This window comes from Pagrus pagrus (assembly GCF_965226575.1).
Source record: "Pagrus pagrus genome assembly, chromosome: 8".
In the NCBI taxonomy this organism is placed as follows: Eukaryota; Metazoa; Chordata; class Actinopteri; order Spariformes; family Sparidae; genus Pagrus; species Pagrus pagrus.
This window is the reverse complement of record NC_140192.1, coordinates 4,361,414-4,376,017: the sequence shown is the minus strand read 5'-3', so window position 1 is coordinate 4,376,017 and position 14,604 is coordinate 4,361,414. Positions and strand designations below refer to the sequence as shown.

Below are 14,604 nucleotides of genomic sequence, written 5' to 3'. Positions count from 1 at the left end.
CAGCTCATTTGTGTGAGAACCCAGCACAATCAGCAATTTACCAGTTAAAAATGAGGAGAGGGAAACTGGAACGATTGTTTTTGTTGTGTGTGGTGACAACTGTACTGATACAGGACGACAAAGCTGATAAATACACTGAAAATCAACATTAGTTACTTTAAAAATGATTATGTTTCTACAGTATATTGTGCCTGTACAGAAGTGTTAAGTATTGTAATTATAAATACATAATTAACAGTCAACTATGAGCTGAAACAATTTAAAATCCAACTCTACCAGACAATAGTTTAATAGAGGGACACTCACGGTGGTGCAGAGCTGAAACAATTAGTTGATTAATCAAATAATTGATTGACCACAGGCGGCTGCGCTCAACTAAACTGAGCAGCCTGAGAGTGAGCAGGTCTGGACCTCTGAGATCGACAGATGCCAGTCTGAAGACAGGGGATACAGTACAGAGGTGATTTACAGCTGTGTTGGTGAGTTTGTTTTTATAATGAAGTGTGTTTTACGATGAGTTAACAAGGTTATTAAGCTCCTCTTAGTGCAGTTAAAGAGAGAGTCTTGAATTCAGAAGGTGTTGAGTTGTATTTTTCGGTTCGGTAAGGAAAATAGATTTCCTTTCTTGACATTTTGTGACACTGCTCTTATCTCTGTGGTCTTACTGTCAGACTTATCGCGGTATGAAGTGGTATTATGAGTCAGAACGGGGCCAGGGCTAGCCGGCTAGCATGCTAACCTCAGGAGATCTCTGCAACACAGCACATAGGCGTCACTCTTTGCTGAATATTGGACCGGGATTGACTTCCAAACTATTTGTGATGTCACAAATCAGGTGTATAGGCCCGCCTCTTTAAATCAGATTTTCAGTGAGCACAGAGAAAATGTTTACTTTGAACAATAAATGTTTTAACGACCTACTACTGTCAAACTCTGCACGTACATCATTCTACGCAGCGAAGCTCAAAAATTAAACTGCAGGACAAGAAGACAAACACATTGTTGACTGGAGGGAGACTTTAAATGTTTCCAGTTCTTGGTTTTATGACCAAACATCTGCAAAAACTGTCAACATCTCCATCAGCCTCTGCCGGATTTTGTGTTTAGTGCTAATTAGCAAATGTCGGCATGCGGATGCACAAAACTAAGAGGACAAAAATATGGTAAACATTAAACCTGCTGAACATGAGTGTGGTAGCGCTATGACTGCGGGCACGTTAGCATGCAGGTGTTAGTATTCAGGTCAAACCTCTGCTGTGGCTCAGCCTCACAGAGCTGCCAGCATGACGCCGCTTCCAGCTTCTCAGCAGAGTTTTAGCTGCTTTCCTCAGTTTTACATCATGTAAATCTAAAATTCTGACATCTCCACAAACTTATTTAATTCTCTGGAAAAGTCGATTTTGACGGTGAGAAGCTGAAGTCGGTCTCACGTGTCGTTATGATCAGAGGACCCACTTGTTGTGGGAACCAGCTCTTCCCACTACCTCATGCTTCTTCAGCCGCGGCCTCTCCGTTGCGTGCACGTGAAATTCAAACACCTCCACAAAAGGGATGTTTACTCACAGAGCTGGAGTCAACCTCGCTCTCTGGAGGATGAGCTCGAGTTACAGAGCCGGAGCTTCATTGTTGTCGATGTGCTCGAGGCGACACTGACGTTCACAAGTGCACTTTACCTCCTCCCTGATCTCATGTGACAATTAATAGTCTTAGTTCTCGATGGCTCTCTGACAATAATGTTTCTGAAAGCTGTGGGTGTTTTGATTTTCATTATGTGAACGTTCTATTAAGAAACCTTAGACAGAGCGATCGTCATGTTGACATCAGTATCTGTGCATGTGATGTCGACAGCTAACCTACAGGGAATATCTTTCATTCTTTCAGCGGCGTATACGAGTTTCTTTCATTGTTACACCATCACATTTCACAGACATGTGACGAATGAGCCGTTTCCCACGAAAACTCACAATATTGATATTCTTCCCATACTGTAGGCGAGAATTCACATGAGATGATGTTTACAGCACAAAAGCCAGTGAAACACCCCCTTTGTCTTTGTCTTTGTCTTTGTCTTTGATAGATTTCGGTCTCATGCTTTGTGCTTCAGATGTGTGGTCCTGCATTGTAATACTCCACTGAGAGAGCGAGAAATCCATCAGCATGATTTCACACCGGTTATTCTTTGGATTGTGTGCTATCTTTGCTCACAACACCCATTTGTCAGATCCTGACATGAAACAGGAACATCAGAAGAACCATTTAAACCGGTCACAATCTGAAAAATGAAGGAACATTCTCTCCATTCCCCCCCTTTCATACCGCCGCCTACATACCCCCCCCCCTCCACTGAGCAGATTTTTACACAATGAGTCCATTATTGTCTATTTACTTCTCTCTTCTGCAGCTGAAGGGTAGATAAACCAGTGGTGGTCACACGCAGGCCAACGCACAATGCACACAATACAGCGACTGCTGGCTTGGGATGCAGGCGATCGCGTGCTTGACGCTGTGTTGGCTGGCCCTGGTGTTTTTATCTCTCGCACCACATGATCTTCCTCCTACTACTGACCTCTAAAATGAAAATGCATGCATGTGCACACCCCTGAAAAAGACATAGAAAAATGTGAGAGCTGTTTTGCATTTTTCTGCAGCAACAAAATCCGTTCGCCCTCCTCCAAAAAATCCAGCCGGAGAGCTGTTGGATTCTGTTGTTTGGCTGCTGTCCCGTCCGGTCTGCCTGATTCAACATGAGTAATAACACTGCTGCACACTGGTGATTTTCAAGAGTGCCCCTCTAAGTTGGAGTCCGTCGCTGAGTCACCATGTAGAGGAGAGTAATTGTAGGTGACAGCGCTACGGGCGACAGCGCAGACAAGCAACCAACCCCATGAATTGATGGTGTGCTGAAATATGCAGAGTCATCTCAGTTGTGTCAGCACCACCATCTCTTAGGGACAGACCAGTGTTTAGCTGGTAATGACTGAGTGGCTTGTTCAGACTGCAGGTGCCGGAGCCGGAGAGGACCGAGTCGGCTTTGACGCAGGTGAGACGAAACGCGCACTCTTTTGTTAAATCTAAAGTTTTATTAGGTGGACTGCAGACTTCCTGTACACTGCATCTACACGTGCACTCTGCTCGCATGTGAATCTCTCTTTGTGTACGCGCCCCCTTCTTAAAGATCTGTGCAATGCAGTTGCTTTAAGCCATCGATTTAACAGCCGTGACTGTCAGGCACAGGACGATAAAACTGATTGAAGCGCACAGTTTACACACGAGGGAGATTTGCAGTTAAACAGAAACGATGATCGTGCGAGCAGCAGGGACGCACACAGCAGCTGGACATCTGGAGGTGGGATTGGGAGCTGGGATGTGGAAAATCAGGTTTAAAAAATCAGAAAACAGTCTGAACGTTAATCAAAACGTGACACTGTGATGTTTGGCTCGCAGAGAGGAAGGAAAGGGAGAGTTTTTGTCCATGTAACTACTCACACACACACATCCACATGCTTTCTGGCACACATTGAACAGACAGATACAAGTTATTATAAAAAACTAAAGTTAACCAGTATGATCGGGGTCTTCAACAGAAGGTCTGCAAACTCTATGGGGTCGTCAGAGTTGCTGCCGGGGGACCGTCGAGTCAGTGTTCGATAATATTTTGAAAGTTTTTATCTTCTCAAAAACTTTTAAATGAACACGAATCCAACATGTTATAAGCAAAAGAGTAATTACTAAAAGAAAAAAACATTTAAGTTACACAACACTGATGGTCGTCTACTCCAGCCCAGTCTAACCACTGAGACACTCGAGGTTGACATTTGTACCAAACGTGGCGTATCATGTTCACATACAGTAGGTGTCACAACAAAAGGTGGAGGAGATGGTGGTGGTGTTATTACAGGCAGTTGGAGTCACACCTTGAGGTATTTTTGAGGACACATGGGGACATTTCCAGCTGTTTTTGTGGTGGCTATTTTTCACAGGAAGTCTGAGCATCTCCATCTGCATCACTAGCCAAGTGTTTTTTGTTGTTCCTGTACCTAAGCAGAGCATCAGTTCAGCTTTGTGGGTTGTCTAACTACATATTATTGAAACACATAGGCAGGTTATCTGTATTATTATCATCACAAGTGTATTGACGTTCTCATGAGCCATGATGGATTGTTGTGTGAGGAGCAAGAGACGGACATACTGCCTAACATTAAGCTACGACTGCTGCAATTTGCTTGTACGTGACGCTAAAGGCCTTGAGCCGTCTCTCTATCAGCTTGGTGGTCCTTGGCCTGAACATGTTGCAGACCCCCCCGCTGCAGCAGGCGAATGAAATGGTGCAACATTGACCCAAACTGAGTAAATCTGGACCTTTGAGCACCGTCAGGAGTTCAGTTGTTAATTTAGGTTTTAATTGTTCTGGTTTTGAATGCTCTTTACATTTGTAAACATTGGATTTGATCATTTTATAACAGAACGGTGATGAACGTGGGCTGGAGGGGCCGCCTGGAAGTTTGCTGTTAAAGAGGGATATAAACTAAATTAAAAAACAGATGAATACAGTCTTATTATATATGTTTAAAGCTAAAGTTTCAATGATTGCACATGTCAATGTTCTGCACATGTTTAATGCAAGTTAACTGTTTATATTCTTGTCTGATGAGGCGCTTCATGAGGTGTAAATGCTGCTGGTATACAGACGGCACAGTATTTAGCTGCACTGTGAACTAAACCACTGAGCCAACGTGCAGTAATCATTCATATCACTTATCACTGCTGCAGTGTATCTCGTTTTATTACCACTTTCCACTTCCTTGCTGCCAGCAGCCATAGATAGTCACTGATTAGACTCAGCTTTTCCTTTTTCAAATCAACAGTCTCTGAGTGCTTTGGACTCTGATTCTGACCGAAATCAGAGTCCAACCACCGACATCCAACTACCAAACTGGCACTGTCAGCAGCAGCAGCAGCAGTGTGTCAGAGCTGGTCCTGTGTGGGCCCCCGCAGCAGAGCAGAGCAGCGCGCAGAGTTGCGGCGGGCAGCACTGCGCCTCCCGGAGCTCTGCTGTGTCCCTTTAAGTACAGCAGGCAGTGCTGTTGGCCCGTGTGGCGGCGCAGGGCGCACGGTGCGGCGCTGCCTCTCCGCAGCGTCGAGCGAAAGGCTTTTCTCTTTTTCACGTCGGACAGAAACGACAGGTCGACCCCAGCGCCTGCATCACACACATCCGCGCTGTGACCCGAAGGAGCTGAGAGGAGCTGGAAACGAAGAGGGGGGGGGAGGACTGCGCGATGTGGACTGGAGAGGCTGAAGGGACGCTGACATTAATGCCTCCAAAGATAGAAGTGCGTAGCGGTTTTATCTGCGGCGGCGGCGGCTGTGCTGTAGATTATTGAACGGGGCACTGAGAGGCGATACGAGCTAATCAGACTGATAAACTACACAGTAAAAAAAAAAAAAAAAAAAAACAGCTGATCGGACAGCATGCTGCTGCTGCTGCTCAGATTTGGTTGAACGATCGGTGGATGAGAGGAGACTCGATGATCAACCATCCTCTGCTGAGTTTCGTCCTGTGAAACTGCAACATCAAACCGTCTGCTGGAGCCTTCCCGAGGTAAGCTGGAGTCAAACCCTCACATCTGATCTGAAGCCCGTGAGGACTCAGTCTGGTTACATTTGAGAAACTCACTGATGTGACCCAGAGATCAGTTCTGCAGGTTTTATCACAGTGTTTTTACTGTTCTGGATCCAAATAAAGAAGCTGGACCACCGGCTGCACTGGTCCTCATCTATGTGAAGGCCATTTGTGTTCATAACACTCAGCCTCAGGTGATAAAAAGTCTCCTCTGCAGTAAAATCCTATTTATTTTTTTAATTGATTTGCTCAGTGGTTCATATTTCTCTGCCCCCTGCAGTGTGTCTGTGTGCTGTGGTGTGTCAGATGTTTAAGGTGTCCCAGCAGCTCTCTGCTCGATACACTACAATGTTCAGTGGCCAGTGAAAAAATGCATTAGTCTGTAACCAGGTGGAGGCTGGTGGCCCACAGACTGAATCATCCCCCCTCCTCAAAGTGTGAAGTCATTAGAGCCTTCCTGCTAATTTTTAACCAGAGCTGCAAATCAGATCCAGAAGCTAAGCTGCATTTCCTCCACCTCATTTGCTTCTTTTAGTTCAGGGAAACTCATTTATAGATCTTTTTCAACTCCCAGCTCGTTTATTTGTGATTGCTTTGGACCAGGAGTTCAGCTAATCTGAGTGTTTTTTTTATAATCGATTAATATTCTCCGGTTTCAGTTTCTGCTTAAATATCTTTGAGTTTTTTTAGATAAAGATGTTTGGATACCATTCGTGTCCATCCTGATACCTGATCTTAATTTATCAGCCGACCAATATATCAGTTGGCCGATGTTACCAGCTGATTTTGGCCGATCACAGACAGATCTGTTGTTGGGATATGAGCCATAATGCAGATAAAGATGCTCTGGATAATCTATAATTATTACATTTCCAGTGAAATGTTCTGCTTCTGTGCCCTCATGAGACGATGATAACCACATTTGAGGGATCATATCGGCATCAGCCCCAAAAATCTCACATCAGCCAGGCTCTGCTCCAGAGTAAAATCCAATACCAGCGTGTTAAAGGCATATATACTGTATACATTAACATTTTCTAACAGCTGTGATGATGATGTGTAATGTAGCGATGTGTTTGCCATCATTGTTGTACAGGCTGACTCAGGTGAAACCCTCTAAACGTGAACAAATAGATCCAGAGAATTAAGTCTTTAAAACGTCTTATCATGAAATGTCAGTTTGCTGTTTTGTGCTTGGAGACAACAAACAAAAGTAGTTTTCCGTTCATGGATATTGGCGACTTGTGCTGTCAAAAAAAATCTGCCGAGTTGTTTTGGATGCTGCTGGGAAGTAAAGCTGCACGCCACTGGAAAAAACTGACATCTGGGATATATTTTAACATGAAAAACGACTGTATTTTCACTGGATAACTTGAATAACTCTATGTGGAAAGAATTAATGGTTATGGAACGATTCAGATGACTGAAGGAGGCCCGGCTTTATATGATAACTTGATCAAGATTGATTGTGACCTGTGGTGCGCGGTGCATGCAGAGCCTTGCATGTCACCCTCAAGCAACAAACTCCCCGTGTATCCAAGAACCCTTTGAATTATATTGAACTAATTGCAGATGTTTTGGTCGATCAGTCATGGAAAATGAGAACTGTGTGAGTTTGGCTTTTGTATCGAGCAGCAAAAAAGTTGTAGCATGATGTTTGATGGAAACAGATTTGCAGAATAAACTCTGACGTAGCGAACATGTCACTCACACGACTGATCAGCTGTTTCTGCCGTCTGCATTATAGTCATTGCATTTCTTGGTCGACCCCGGACAGCATGCAACATGGCCGATGTTAGCTGACATGCAAGAGCTATTACAACTTGCCCTGTCGAAAGTAAACCCTTCCTCTCTCCATTTTTGTCTTACCTCTCGCCTCTGGTTACTTCCGTATCCACGCAGCCTACACTTTCCAAAGTTTGCTTAAAATTTGCTTGACATTTTATGGAAACATGGCGATTAACATGTCAATGCAGAACGGATATATTGTGCAGCCCCACTGGAAAATAGCAGGGTCCTGTTCTAGTTATTGGATCGATGCATTGACTTCAATACTCGCAGATACAAATGCCAAAGGAAGGATTTCTGACACTGGTATTGGTATCGGAACAACACAAGTTTAAGCCTGGGTTGTACCTTCAACATGTCAACACGGTCTCTGAGTGCGTTTTTCACTATTTTCTGACATTTTATTTAAAGAACAATGTATCTGAGAACATAAACAGACTAATTGCTGTTGAAAATAATCAATACAACATTTATTCTTAGCTGTGCAGGCTTATTACTGCCTGTAGCTCCTTCTGTTGAATGAAAATTATGCAAAATCATCAGCCTCCTCTCTCGCCCTCTCATTGTTTTGGATTGACCTCCATGTCCTGCAGATCGATGTATTGAACCGAACTGCTCGGCGTGAAGTGTTAAAATAGGAGAAGAACAACATAATGGTTGTTGAGATTGATTACAGTGTTGTTAAAATCAATTCATGAACGGCACTAATTCCTCTGCTGCTGCTGATTCAGCACTCGGCGTGACAGTAAATTTAAAAAAAAAAACTCAGAGCGTGACAGAGCTCTTGTTATGACAGCGGGAGCACTCAGGTCCGAATCTAGACCGAGCAGAACTGATCGATACCCTGAACAGCGCTGTACACTAAAAAATAATTACAGCTCCCCCCTTCCTCCCCGGTCTGATGCAACCCTCTGGTGTTTACATCACATCATAAAGTGATGCGGCTTCAGCTGCATGTGGCAGAAAAAGCTGCGGACGCTCATTTAAAAAATAAAACTCACACAGATTTTTATTGTTGCTAACGGCTCAGTCCTGCGCCCCCCGAGGCGAAAGTGAACACACGTCAGAAAACTCAACAACTGAAACTCATGTTGGTACACTGGAGGATGACAGGGTGCTGCTCCCCGCTGCTGCTGTTGCAGCGTTTTTGCCCCTCTGGAATCCAAATGAAGCAGCAGCCTTCATGATTGCACCGTAAGGATTGAATCCTCGAGGAGAGAGGTGTTTTTTTTGTTTTTTTTTGTAAAGCTGGTGTTGGAGTTTTTTCCACACGCAGCCGCAGAGCAGAACTTGAAAGTGGCTCAGATATGAAGTCTCTTTGTGCAGCGATTGGGCGGCCCGGCAGCAGAATGAGAAGGCTTTGAATTCCTCCGGAGCTTATCTCTTCATCCCCTCGGCGACCTCTCAGGGACGTGCCAGGGATCATATCCAGTGGCCGCCGGCTTTCAAGATCGCCGGAGGAGCTGACAGGAATCACAGTTTGCATGCTTGTGTGAGACATTAGAGTTAAATAACAATAGTGAACTGGCGGTGAACCTGCTCCTGATATATCAGCACCGAGACCGGAAGTCGAGATCCTCATTAGAGCTCCTACAGAAATAGCTTAGCGTTAAGTACTACGCTGTCGTCGTCAATGACGTGCTGAAAGTTTCAGGCCGTTTTAAAAGGTCTGATGCCCAAATGTGGAGTATTTGTTTCAGAAGAAGAATCAGTACTCCAGTTGCACAGCTCCCAAGGAGTGGGTCAGCCTCTCTTCACGTACATCACAGCCAGATTTTCAGCTTATAGGAGGATTATTCACAACACCGGACCTCGTCCGTAAGACGTATCCAGATAATCACTGCCTAGACAGGTGGTGAGGAGATACAAGGGTGGTAAACATCAGACGAAGCTGGGAAAACTAAAAAAAAAAGAGGCTCTGCTGGAAGCCGGTCGTTTGTTTGCATTAGCGGACTCCATTACTAAACTAATGTTAGCCACTGTTGCACTGAGACGAGGCGCTCGAGAAGGTGAATAAAGAAATCCAGCAGCATTAAACAACTTAAACAAATCACGGGGAAGGTTTCCTTTCTCACGTCGCGTTACAGTCCGCTCACACAAGGCCTATAAAAAAGTGATTAATACAAGTACATGTATATTACTACAGATTGTCACGCAGAGCCCCTTTAAGTCTTCTATTTCAGGTCTGTTACTCAAACTGACAAAGAAAACCAATAAACACAGCGGAAAAAATATAAATATATCGTACTTAACCCTCCTGTTGTGTTCATTTGACGGGAGGAGCAAAAATTTGACCCGATACACGTCTAATCATTCAAAGGTTGTCAGAAACCAAAACATCTTAATAAACTCTAAACTGTTGGTACAGTAAGTTTTCTTATTGTTCTTGGTTTTGCATCCTAATGAGCATTATGAAAATAACCCGTCAGACTGCTCACACGCTGTTATTAACGACTGCAGAAAAGCTAAATAGCCAATTATATTCTTGAACTCAGACCTGCTGTGGAGGCTTTTCTCTCAGACGGAGACAGACGCCCTGCTGAGGATGTGGATGTTGTTTAATCCAACCAAGGCTAATATGAGATGGTGTGATTGTGTGATTGTGTGTGTGTGTGTGTGTGTGTGTGTGTGTGGTAAAGTCATAGTGCGCTTGCATCTCCTAACATGCTGGAATGCAAATGCGAGGCCGTGCCGAGGGTGTTTTTTTCTCGGAGACAAGGAGACTAAAACTAATTAGCAGAGTCGTCAGATAAGATAATTATTGTATCATTTTAATTGGGTGAGAAGACACAAGTATTACAGTGCACTAAATATGTTGCTATCTAATGTCTTAAATCAGTGTTTTTTCCTGACTTTTCTCCCCCTGTTACTTATATCAGGGTGTCTAGTGGCAGAGAGCCAGGTTGCACTTCACTGAAATAACATTATCTGGATGATGGACTACATTTAAGTTGTGTTTGTGAGTTTTTATGCACAAAAGACACAAGGATCTCATACTTCACTGAAATTAAAAGATATAATATGTGGGAATTGTTTAAATGTTTACTAAAATGTCAACTAGACCTTGTACTTGTACTGAGATTATCCCAAATGTTTCGAACAATGTTCAACCCCGGAGAAATTTTAGCAAACGTTATCGAACGACGGCAAACAACAATTCACACTCACTCACTCTGGTTCTCTCTCTTCTTACTCCTCTCTGTAACGTTATGTTCATGAAAGTAAAGTACATTTCCCCTCTCAAGCTCAAGTCGGCAGTCAACAGTACAGTACAGAAACATCTGCAGGTCGCTGCTGCTGCAGTCAGGCTGATAAACAGGAGTGAAGGTGAATCCACTTCACTCCCAACAGTTAAAAAGTAAGCTCTCAGCTCTCCTCCCGTCAGTAAATGGCTTCGGATCAGAGCAGAATCCGAGTCTTTAGCCGGCTTGGAGCAGCCGGAAAATATCTGTATAGTTTTGTCATAGTTTTGATAGAGAGGTCACATATTGTTTGTTTAAACCTGAGGGGAAGATAAGAGCCGTCATATTTCATACTTGGCATATTTGGATCTAGATCGCTTTGCTTGCATGAAACTTTGGTTATCGTTGCTTCATCAATCATTAAAATCAGTATGTTCTATATGTTGATACGTAATTACTGTGTAATCGAACCACAGCGTGTTTATTTTTAAGCTAAATGAAGAAAAACACGTCTTTTCTTCCAAGACTTCCTCCCCAAACGTGGATTATCACAACACTCGCTGGTCGTGGAGAGCTCAGTCAGGGTTTGGCACCAGCTCTGGCTCCCTTCAGTCTGACCCAGAGTATCTGTTTGCCCTCCTGACTCACGGCCGTGTAAAAGGTCCAACACTAACAGCTCAGGGGAGACAGGAGGCTTGACATGGTGTGTGAGTGGAAGAAACTGAAGAGAGAAAATGAGAAAGTGAAACAAAAAGATGAGGGAGCAGGAGATAAGGAGCAAAAACAGGGGATATAAGAGTCACATTTTCTGCGGTCCATGGCCGACCTTGAGACGGTGCCAGTGTTTGCGATTAGCACATCGCCACTGTAATCGCTCACCTGGAGTAGCAGACCCCCTTGTCCTGTTTTCAACTTGATCCCTGCTTCACAGAAAGGCCTCTGTCGGAGTTGAAGTGCAGGTCTCTGTTTTCTAAAGCTGCTGCATTTACAGAGGTCCAACCAGGCAACAGCCGAGCCTTTAAATAGAGAAATATAGTTTACCAACTCCACTTTTAGGGAGCTGGAGGATAAAATGGTCTGAGTGCTGCCTGTGTGTTGACTCCTGAGAGGCATTCATCTCTGCTGCCTCCATCTAAAGCACCATTTATACTCCTACATGATGCTGAATAATGATGCAATAAATCAAACAAGTCATGATTAGTTCCCACTGATTATAATGACAACAGCAAACATATGAACGAGTGTTTCGTAAGCCCTATTAGGTTCGTTAAGATGGATATTATATCCACATTAGCAACAAAGTCTTGCGGTGTTTTCTCAGCTTTGAGAACATCACTTGAAGCCGTGTTAGTGGATCTGTGAAAACACATCCATCGACACCCAGACTGCGCTGTGAAGAATTAGGACAGGCTTCGTTTTCAAAACAGGATGTCAGGAGATGTTTGATAAGCTCTGTCCTAACACTGCTCCAGTACGGCAACCGGGAGCCCCAGCAGCAGCACGATGAAGAAATCAGAAGGAAGTGGCGGGTCCCCTCTGGGTCCGTCAGACGCTGCAATCAGTGTCAGCAGCCGCATCAGATCTCCTTTCAAACATGCTGGACCCTAATTGGGTTCTCACACTTACTAGAGACATTCGTCAGGTTGCTGTGAAATGAAGTAGTCGGCCAAATCAAGATGTGCATCCCTCTGTTCCTCCCCACGCTGCTGTGACCATCGTGGAACAACTGGCCACTGAAGCTTTTAAATGGATAAACTACTATTGCTTATTTCCTGTTAGGAACAAACGTCATTAAAGAGGAAATAGTAGCAAATTCTCATCATAGTTTCGCACTCGGTAATTGTGTCTACTGGGATTTCTGCTGAAAGATGCGCAACAGTTACCAAGCCTGGTCTATTTATACACACTTAAAGTAAGGGCTTATTATTTTTACACAGCCTTTACATGTTCTTCTATTAATTTCCAGCAGCAAGCTGGATGAGCGCCTAAGTCTATCCCCTTATCAGCTACTTTTCTGAAGCTGGCGGTAAGCAGAGCACACACACACACACACACACACACACACACACACGAGCTCCTCTCGCGGCGGCGTTAATATTCTCCATCTGTCAGTGGAGCTGCCCAGGTTTGGCCGCGATGTTAGGAACTATCACATGCAGTAAATGAAGCACGCCTGGTCAGCCACGAGCCCATCGCCACGCCTTGTCAACCCTCATCACCTCCGCTCTCTCGGTGACGCTGCAGATGTCTTTCCCAGGTCGCTTCGGGGGGCTGGGATGACTCAGTTTGAGCGCCTGCTCAGCGCTTCACTGACTCCCGGTTCAGCCCCTCTCTTCAGTCAACCGCGGCAACTTAAACACGATCGGGCTGAACTGTTGAGGCAAAAACACAGACTGCAGTGTTTTTCTGTGTTCGTCTCTCGAATGTGCTTTTTCCCGACCTCAAGCACCCAAAGAAGTGTTGATGATGTTGTGCATCTGTTCTTTCTGTCAAATTTACATTCAAACCACTTTCTGGACAGTTTCAACCATTTGTGTGTTACTTTCAGGCCTTTTCTGCTCATTTGTGTCATAGTTTGGCCTTTTCCTGTTTTATTTTGTAGATTCATCCTCATGTGTCTCGTTTTACTTTCCACTTCCTGTCTTTGTCTTTTTTGATCGCCCTGTTAGTTTCACCTGTCGCTTATTAGTCTCCCTTGTGTATTTAAGTCTGTGTCTTTCCCCTTTTCTCTTTTTTTTGGTCCGTCTGTTTTTGTCCTCACGGCGGTCCTGTCTTCTCCTCGCGTTGCCTGTTTTGTATCCAGCCTTGGTTTAATGGACTGCAGCTTCTGATCAGTAAAGTTCGCTTTTTGTTTTTCTACCTGCCTGCCATGGTTTCGGGTCCTGTGGTGTGAAACCTGACAGTTTGTTTGTGATGCTCTGGTGTTACTACTGAATGGTTGCTGGGAGGAGTGTCATAGCTGGAGGGTTTCTGCTAATTGTGACAATAACGTCACTAAAAAATCATCAGGAGCTAATGTCTTGTTTCCTCTTTCGCTTACCATTACTGTGATCTATCAACCAGATAATTTCAGTTCTGTCTACCTCTGAGATTTCGGTCTAGAGAAAAAAAACCTGTTTGTGGCATTCACAGCAGTGAAAACATCTGCAGACTTTCCATAAAAAATGCCCCAGATTCTTTGGAAAATTCACAGAGGTCACAGAGAAGTTTTTCTTTCTACCAAACAAAGAGTCTCTTTAAGTGGGCAAATAAAAGTGTATGCATGGCAAGATGCCACCGGAGGGACGAGAGAAAATCTGTTTTTGCTGCACGAGTGATAAAAACACATCCATACTGGACTCAATCATTCGCTTACTAAAATAATCGAGCCCCATATTGTCATCTTGATTTGGTATTTCAGAGATTTCTGTATCTCACATTCAACCTATTGCTTCCTTCCATTGCTTCAGAGATGTTTTCCACATTGCATCAGAGCAACAGTGAAACACTACTGCCTGCCCGTCATGTTTTATTCATCTAAGGAGAGGCTTGCTGCAGCCCGCCTCGCTCCGTCTTTTGAGCCCAAAACGAGGCAGCTGTCAGAAATTCTGGCTCCCCGGATACTTTAACCCATTTCTACATCTACAAACACACAAACATGCAGGCATACTACACACTACTACTCCCCTGTGTGCACACATCCATGTAACCTTTCTACCCTTGCAGAAGTGACCTTTTTCTCAATTTCCTTCTGATTTCAGGTTCATGTGGTAACAGCAGTGTTGACACTGTCAGGTAAACATTAGCAAGTCAGGAGTGAGAACATTATCAGCACTAGTACTCTCAATGTCTGCTTATACTAGATTGTGTCCTTTTTCTACAGTAAATCTGACACATTCTGCTATCTTCAAATACTTTATACCTCTAAAATCAATAAACCGTAATAAGTGATAGAAGTATTGAATTTGTGTCGTGAAAAAAGAAAGAAAAATCATCTTTTTCCATCAAATTTGACTAAATCAACACGTGAAACAT

The 14,604-nt window shown here is 44.0% G+C and overlaps 1 protein-coding gene across 1 annotated transcript in view; it reads left to right on the top strand.

The window, feature by feature from the left end:
- The first annotated feature begins 5,084 nt into the window (after positions 1-5,084).
- wscd2 (WSC domain containing 2) overlaps positions 5,085-14,604 on the top strand; it is a 40,597-nt gene continuing 31,077 nt past the window's right edge. Inside the window, exon 1 of the mRNA XM_084359154.1 lies at positions 5,085-5,599. The gene's annotated coding sequence lies outside the window, so the exon portion shown is untranslated. The remainder of the gene's footprint in view (positions 5,600-14,604) is intronic.